Source organism: Myotis brandtii, unplaced genomic scaffold, assembly GCF_000412655.1.
Source record: "Myotis brandtii unplaced genomic scaffold, ASM41265v1 scaffold237, whole genome shotgun sequence".
Classification (NCBI taxonomy): domain Eukaryota; kingdom Metazoa; phylum Chordata; class Mammalia; order Chiroptera; family Vespertilionidae; genus Myotis; species Myotis brandtii.
The window spans coordinates 5,918,796-5,925,660 of NW_005358943.1; the positions used below are offsets into that span (position 1 = coordinate 5,918,796).

Here is a 6,865-nt window from a genome sequence, read left to right on the forward strand (position 1 = left end):
AGGAAAAAAATGTTACAACTATAGGTTGAAATTACAGGACAAGATACATAATAAAGATAAGCAAATATTGTACCATATAAATGTATAGCTCAAATTTCATGTATTCTAGCAGTGGGGAGCTCTCACTGGTCATCTGACCAACCCAAATATGCAGTTCTATTTTTAAGAGGCAAGCCTTTGCATAAAAAAACAGTTATGTAAATGTGCTTAGTGTTTTCTATGTATCTCTAAACTTTACCATTAGTAGTATTAAAATAAATGTACATGGTAAAGGAAAAATTGAATCAAAATACCACCAAAGGATTTAGCAATAAAATTTTTTCTCTCTCTCCCAAGGATAACCATAGAATAAGGTGATTTGTATTTTCTTCTTTACACTTTACACTTTTCTGTAATTTATAGACTTTTAGTAATGCACATGTATAGCCTTATAATGGAAATGAAAGCCAATAAAGAATAATTTTAAAAAGGAACCAAATTTTCCGCCATTCCCTGCTATTGATAAAAGCTAAATTATTTGACTTAGGCCCTATGTACTCTGGCCCCAAACTGCTTTCCGGGCTTATTATACACAATTCAATACAAATGCTCTGCTTCAGTTAAAGCATTTTAAACACTCTTTCCCTGCGGTGTCTCTGTGTGTTTTCTCTTCCTGTGAGTTTCCCCGTTCTCTTTTAATATCCCAGTTGACTCTATTGTTCAAGATCTAAGTCAGCTCTATACAGTCTTCCTAAAAAGGGAGGAATCAGTATGCAGCGAGTGTTTACCGTGCGGGCTATGCATTAAGTCGGTGCTTTACTTGGTATTCATTTGAACTTCACAACAGCTCTGGACGGTTTGTATGAATTACCTTCATTTTACAGATGAGGAAACGAAGTGTCCCTCAAGTCACACAGCCAGTAGCTGGAATTTGTAGCGGGCTATCCTGTCTCAGCTCAGTAAGCTCTCATTTTTCCACCAGCTTTTGTAGCACATATCTGGGTAAACTGGACCAATAATCACAGAAGTACATTCTAAGATTTCTTGTAATGTTATTTTGAATGCCTTCTATTTTGTATTTTTGTTATTTTGAATGCCATATATTTTGTACTTTTTAAAAAATCTTAACAAAACCTCCTGTGGGTTCTAACGTGCTATTTCCTAGCAATATGTCTTTGGGCTAACTCTTTAACACGTTTCTTAGCCTCAACTCCCTCCACTGTAAATTAGGAAGACAATAATAATACCTAATTCTTAGGGTTATAACAAGAGTTAAAAACCCAGTATATAACTTGTACAAAAGAGCTGATTGTTGTGTATTTGATTTAATATGGCAATATTAGTTTATTTTCAAATTCCATTTAATTTCTAGTTGTCTTTTTATAGTAGTAGTTTAAGATATTTCTAAAACTCAGTGACCTAAAGAAGACTAGACTTTTATCTTCCATACATTAAAAAACAGATTTTACACAAAATTAAAAAGTACTTGTTTGCTACTTGGTCAGAATATCCTATCTTGCTATTTAACCAACATTGAACAGAGGTTCAGTTATTTGTTAAAGACTGTTTGTTCCTAAGGGTAAATTTTTATTTACGTTTATAAATACGAATGTTGTTATTGAATGTTGTCATTGTTAGTCCAGAAAGCCACTGAGGACTTGAAACCTATATTTACTTGGAAAATGGAAAAATTTGCCGAAACCGGTTTGGCTCAGTGGATAGAGCGTCGGCCTGCGGACTGAAGGGTCCCAGGTTCGATTCTGGTCAAGGGCATGTACCTGGGTTGCGAGCACATCCCCGGTGGGGGATGTGCAGGAGGCGGCTGATCGATGTTTCTCTCTCATCGATGTTTCTGACTCTCTATCTCTCTCCCTTCCTCTCTGTAGAAAATCAATAAAATATATTTAAAAAAAAAAGAAAATGGAAAAATTAGTTAAAAATCCCTGATATTCAAAAACGGACATCATTTTTTCTTATATCCTTTTATCAGAGAAAAAAGGAATCACTGTGTTCATTCCAATTATTTTCCTTTAGGATCACATGAAAAGAAGCAAAATTCACAAATATTTTTTAGCCTTCCATTTGTTTACTTTCCCTCCTACTACCACCATCATTTTTTTCTGGTTATACAAGAATTTTTCAGCCTTTTGAAAGATGAGTACACTGCATGTTAGAATGATAATTCTTTTATCCTTAATATTTTATTTTACAGTTATTAAAAGACTTGTCAAAACAACCTCGACATAAACCCCAAATGTATGTTCTACCTAATACTGAAAATAAAGTGTGGGTTACAGATAGCAAAAGTCCATCTGCTCCTTTCCTGAGATTGTGACGGAGAAATTCTCCTTTCTCAGGGTACTTCCCTATTACCTGTTTGTTATTAATTGTTTGATTAAATCAAAACAAACAGTCTGGTTATCAGGACATTAGGATCTTTGTAGGGTTCAAATGTCCTACATCTGTCTGTAGCTAGGTATTATCCTTTTTTTTTTCTCCTCTTAACAGTCAAGTTTTTTGAAAGAGTAGTTTTTATTCTACTGTTTCCATTTTCTTCCTTCTTATTCCCTTTTCAACTCACTGAAGTCTTGTAGAAGCAAGACTGTTTTCAATTAAACCATTCTCTCCACAGTCACTATTGCTAAATCAAGGAAAATCTTTTCAATCTATCTAATGGGGCTTCTCTGAGCATTAACTCACTGGAAATATGCTCTTTCCTGCTTGAAACTCTTTTCTTGGCTTTCTGTAACAGCAATGTCCACTGCTTTTCTAGTTTCTCCTTCTCAGCCTCCCTGTAAGCTTCTCTTCCTGAAACATCAGTATTCCCTTGATTCCCAACACCTTTCTTCTCTTACTCTCTCTGCATGATCTCATCCCCTGGCCATGACTGCAACTAAATATGCCAAAGGGATCCCAAATCTTTATCTCCTGTCTAAACACGGTCTGTGAGCTTCAGACACATAGATGCAACGATCTATTCCTCGCAAGCATGTCAAACTTGTGGCCGCCAGACCGCATGCCTTGCCCACCGGCCGCAAGTTTGACATGCTTGCCTGAGAGATTCCATAGGCACCTTGAAGTCAACATGCTTAAAATTCAACTTCCAGCCCTAGCTGGTTTGGCTCAATGGATAGAGCGTCGGCCTGCGGACTGAAGGGTCCCGGGGTCTATTCCGGTCAAGGGCACATGCCTGGGTTGCGGGCTCGATCCCCAGTAGGGGGCGTGCAGGAGGCAACCAAACAATGATTCTCTCTCATCATTGATGTTTCTCTCTCTCCCTTTCCCTTCCTCTCTGGAATCAATAAAAATATATTTTAAAAAATTCAACTTCCCACCTTTCCAATTGCCATAGCAACCAGCACCATTATTCACCCATTAGCTCAAGATAGAAACCTAGGAGTCAGTCAATCTTGATACTACCTCCCCACTTAAGATGTAGCTGGTCATCAGATCCTTTTGATTCTAGTTTTTTACTATATTTTGAATCTGCCTTTATTTATATTTAATTCTCTAACTTATACAGGTGTCTCTTATTTGCTTTATGTCCTCCCCACCAAACCATTCTTTATATAGCAAAATGCAGATCTGATCCTATCATTTCTCCTACTTAAAATCATCCAGTGGCTTCCCCATCGCTTACCTTGAGTCTTTAAAGCCTGACGCCTTTGGCATAGCTTATAAGGCCTCGATGACCTTGATTCCAATTAGGTGTGTAGTACAGGCTATTCAGATCCCAGCCCTTCCATGTACTGTGCAACCTTGAGTATGTTAACTGTAAAATGGAGGTAATGATAGTTGTGAGGATTAAGTGGTTAATTTTCAATAAATGTTAGCTACTCTTTTAAATTATGATTAATAAAATAGTGCTATTATCTCCTTAAGATAAATTCTCAAAGTGGAATTTCTGGGTGTCTATTTTTAAAACATACTGCCAAATTGCCCTGCAGAACAGTTATACCAATTCATACTCTCACCTATGGTAATAAGAAGGCCCGTTTCTTCACTCTTGAGTTAATCCTGGGATGAACTATTTTAATAATCGTTGCTAAATTGATAAGTGAAAAATCACCTAGTGTTTCTAACTTATTGTGTCAGTTTACATATTTGCCACAAGAAAGATCAGCTATACATTGATAACAGGGTACTATTGATATTTACTCTTTCTTGGTTGTACGTCTTAATTTGACATTGAGGTTTTTCATCTTTTTCTGAGCTTGGATTTCTTGTCTTTGAACCCCTTTACCTCTTCCATTTCCTTAGGAATGAGTATGTCTTTATTTAAATGAATGCATTAAACACAATTCCTATTAGATTTTAAGGACTATATTTAGTTCAGTTTCTTTGTAAACCTTTAGATGGGGAGTGCAGGTGAGAGTTGAGGGACCCTTTTCTAACCCCAGTTTAGTCCCTAACTAGGTGTGCATCCTTGGGCAAGCCACTTAACCTCTCTGGACCTTCACTTTCCTAGATATAAAATGAGTGGGATGGTACCAGGTAATGTCTTAGTTATTGTCTAGTTCTCATGTTACATAGGTAAAATTTTTCTTCCATGAAGTTCCTTTAGAGGCACACTCTTGGAATATTCCCTCCTGCTCTGTTGCAAATATGGACTGCTCTCCTCCAACACAGTGTTACCTCTTTGAGGCAGAACTTGCCTCTTTCCAGAACTTTGATTCATTTGTATGGTGCCATGAGCCCTAGGACAATAGCAGCAACTACCATCCAAAAAAACACAGCCAAAACTTAAATGTAAAGTAGGTCATAATTATTTTGCATGTAACAAAACCCTTTGAAAATCTGTTGAAAGCTAGGGACCAACTCACAGGAAAACACACATGAGCATATATGCACAACATTTTAAGGAGTCCCTAGACCCTCTGAAGCCAATTATGTATGTATTCTCTAGGGATCCATGAATCCTAGGCTAAGAACACTTGCTTTGGGGACATTAAAGTGATCCCTAGGATAAACTAAATGATCAAAAATGATTCCTTCCTATTGGAAAAGGGAGCTGCTAACTTAAGTACATATTTATAGAATATTATGAAAACTCACTCTTTTCTTAAAATATCTTTTTATTGATTTCAGAGAGGAAGGGAGAGGGAGAGAGAGATAGAAACATCCATGATGAGAGAGAATCATTGGCTGCCTCCTGCATGCCCCACACTGGGGATTGAGCCCACACCTGACCAGGAATCGAACCGGGTTCATAGGTCGACGCTCAACCACTGAGCCACGTCAGCCAGGCTAGTTTTAGTCTATATCTTGTTTTTCTAATTAGATGCTACACACCAGAAAGGCTCCTGTAATAGTTACCATAGCATCACAACACAAGGAAGGCACTCCAATATAATTGTTGTATAGATGTAGAAAGGGGAGAGAGGTTTCAAGATGTGTCAGTAGAGTAAGGCTACTGAAGCTGCAGCATGTGAAGGGTACTCCATAAATTCACACGGTGCCTTTCAACCAGGCAAGATCAATGCTCTCTACCTCTAGGACAGGATTCTCTCTCTTTCCCTCCTGTTCCCCAAATCCCAGCTCCTCCAACTAAGCAGACTTGAGATGCAACTACCCCTTCAAAACTGTTCTAAAACCAGCAGGTCTATGGTTAGATTATCAGAGGTTTACTTGAGCTCAGACAATCCCATGGAAGCTGCAGTAACACCTGCTGGCCACCAGAGGACAGGGAGCCGGGGGAGAGATTGCTTCCCCTCCGCGGGAGTCTTAGAGGTCAAAGGCAGTAGAATGTGGGCTCTCCATCCATGGCCCTCAGGCTTTTTGTACTGGGTGAAGAGCTCAGCGGTCTCCCATTTCCAGATGGGCTCCTTTCTCTCCTCTAGAAGATGGGCTGGAAGTTCCCAGGGGCTTACCCCAATACTAACCTTAAACGATGATCAGTCATAGCCAGTGCACTTTAGTTGCAGGGCTTAAAGGCAGAAAAGACGTATGGAGATGTTTTATCTTTCTAATCCACCCCAAACCTGGTTCTCTGTTCTTGAGCCAATTAAAAAAAAAAAAAGTCCCTTAGGCAGTGTCCACATGGACATTCCACAAGAAAGTTGCCTTTAGGGACCAATGTCCCAAATGTAGTACATTGCAAATGGAATATTTTAGGAGCTAGATGATTCCTACACATAACTTCTGGCCGGAGCAGTCCGTTCTCAGTGTGCTTTTCCGTCATTAATCACATCTTTGTTATGTGATATCCACGTGAGTACTTCTCAGTCGAAGCAGCTCCATGCTCAAATGCTCAAAGAACAACTAGAATAAAGCTCCGATTGTCCTAGTCAGTGATCCCAAGTCCTGGTTTGTCACCACCTCAGGTCTCCAGTTTTTCAAAGTGTGTAATGTGTCTCAAAACAAAGCTGTTGTAATTAATCCAAAATACGAAAATGCACAAAGTGTATAGAGCTACCATCACAGGGTCTGGCACCTCCAGGGGCAGTGAACTTCTGGTCTGATTTAAAGACGATTGCGCACTGTTCCATGCAGAAAACATTTTTTAAAGAGAATTTTTGGCTGCTCGCGCTCATTCAAGTTGTAAACATAAACAAGTCTAAGAAAACAGAAGCCAAGTAAAATAACGCGGGGGACATTCATGCGGGGGCTTTCAGCGACAAGCATGACAGAGGGCTGGCCGCCTGACAACACGAGCGCGACTTTTCTCCAAGTACCTGCAGCTTCTCTTTCACAACCCAGGGCAGTGCCCGGCCGTTTGCATTCGTCAGACTTTTTACAGGAGTGACTGTAACTCTCTCAAATCATTGTTTGCGTTTCTTCACGCTGGCGAGGCCGCTGGAAACAGCCCAAGCAGGAGGGAAAGGCGCTGGGTCTTGGGGCGGAGGGTGGAAACCCTGGAAATACCTGTTGGGGCGCAGCGCCGAGG

At 39.6% G+C, this 6,865-nt stretch overlaps 1 protein-coding gene and 1 long non-coding RNA gene across 3 annotated transcripts in view; one reads left to right on the forward strand and one right to left on the reverse strand.

Annotated features, from left to right (window-relative positions):
- The window catches only part of LOC102253283, an 11,678-nt gene extending 4,819 nt beyond the window's left edge, over positions 1–6,859 (reverse strand). For both annotated transcript variants that reach the window (XR_001362216.1, XR_313620.2), the window contains exons 1-2: positions 5,862–6,859; positions 3,620–3,751 (exon numbers count right to left, since the gene is read on the reverse strand). This is a non-coding gene — a long non-coding RNA (uncharacterized LOC102253283). The remainder of the gene's footprint in view (positions 1–3,619; positions 3,752–5,861) is intronic.
- DUSP16 (dual specificity phosphatase 16) overlaps positions 1–6,865 on the forward strand; it is a 117,027-nt gene that overhangs the window by 28,676 nt on the left and 81,486 nt on the right. The window lies entirely within an intron of this gene.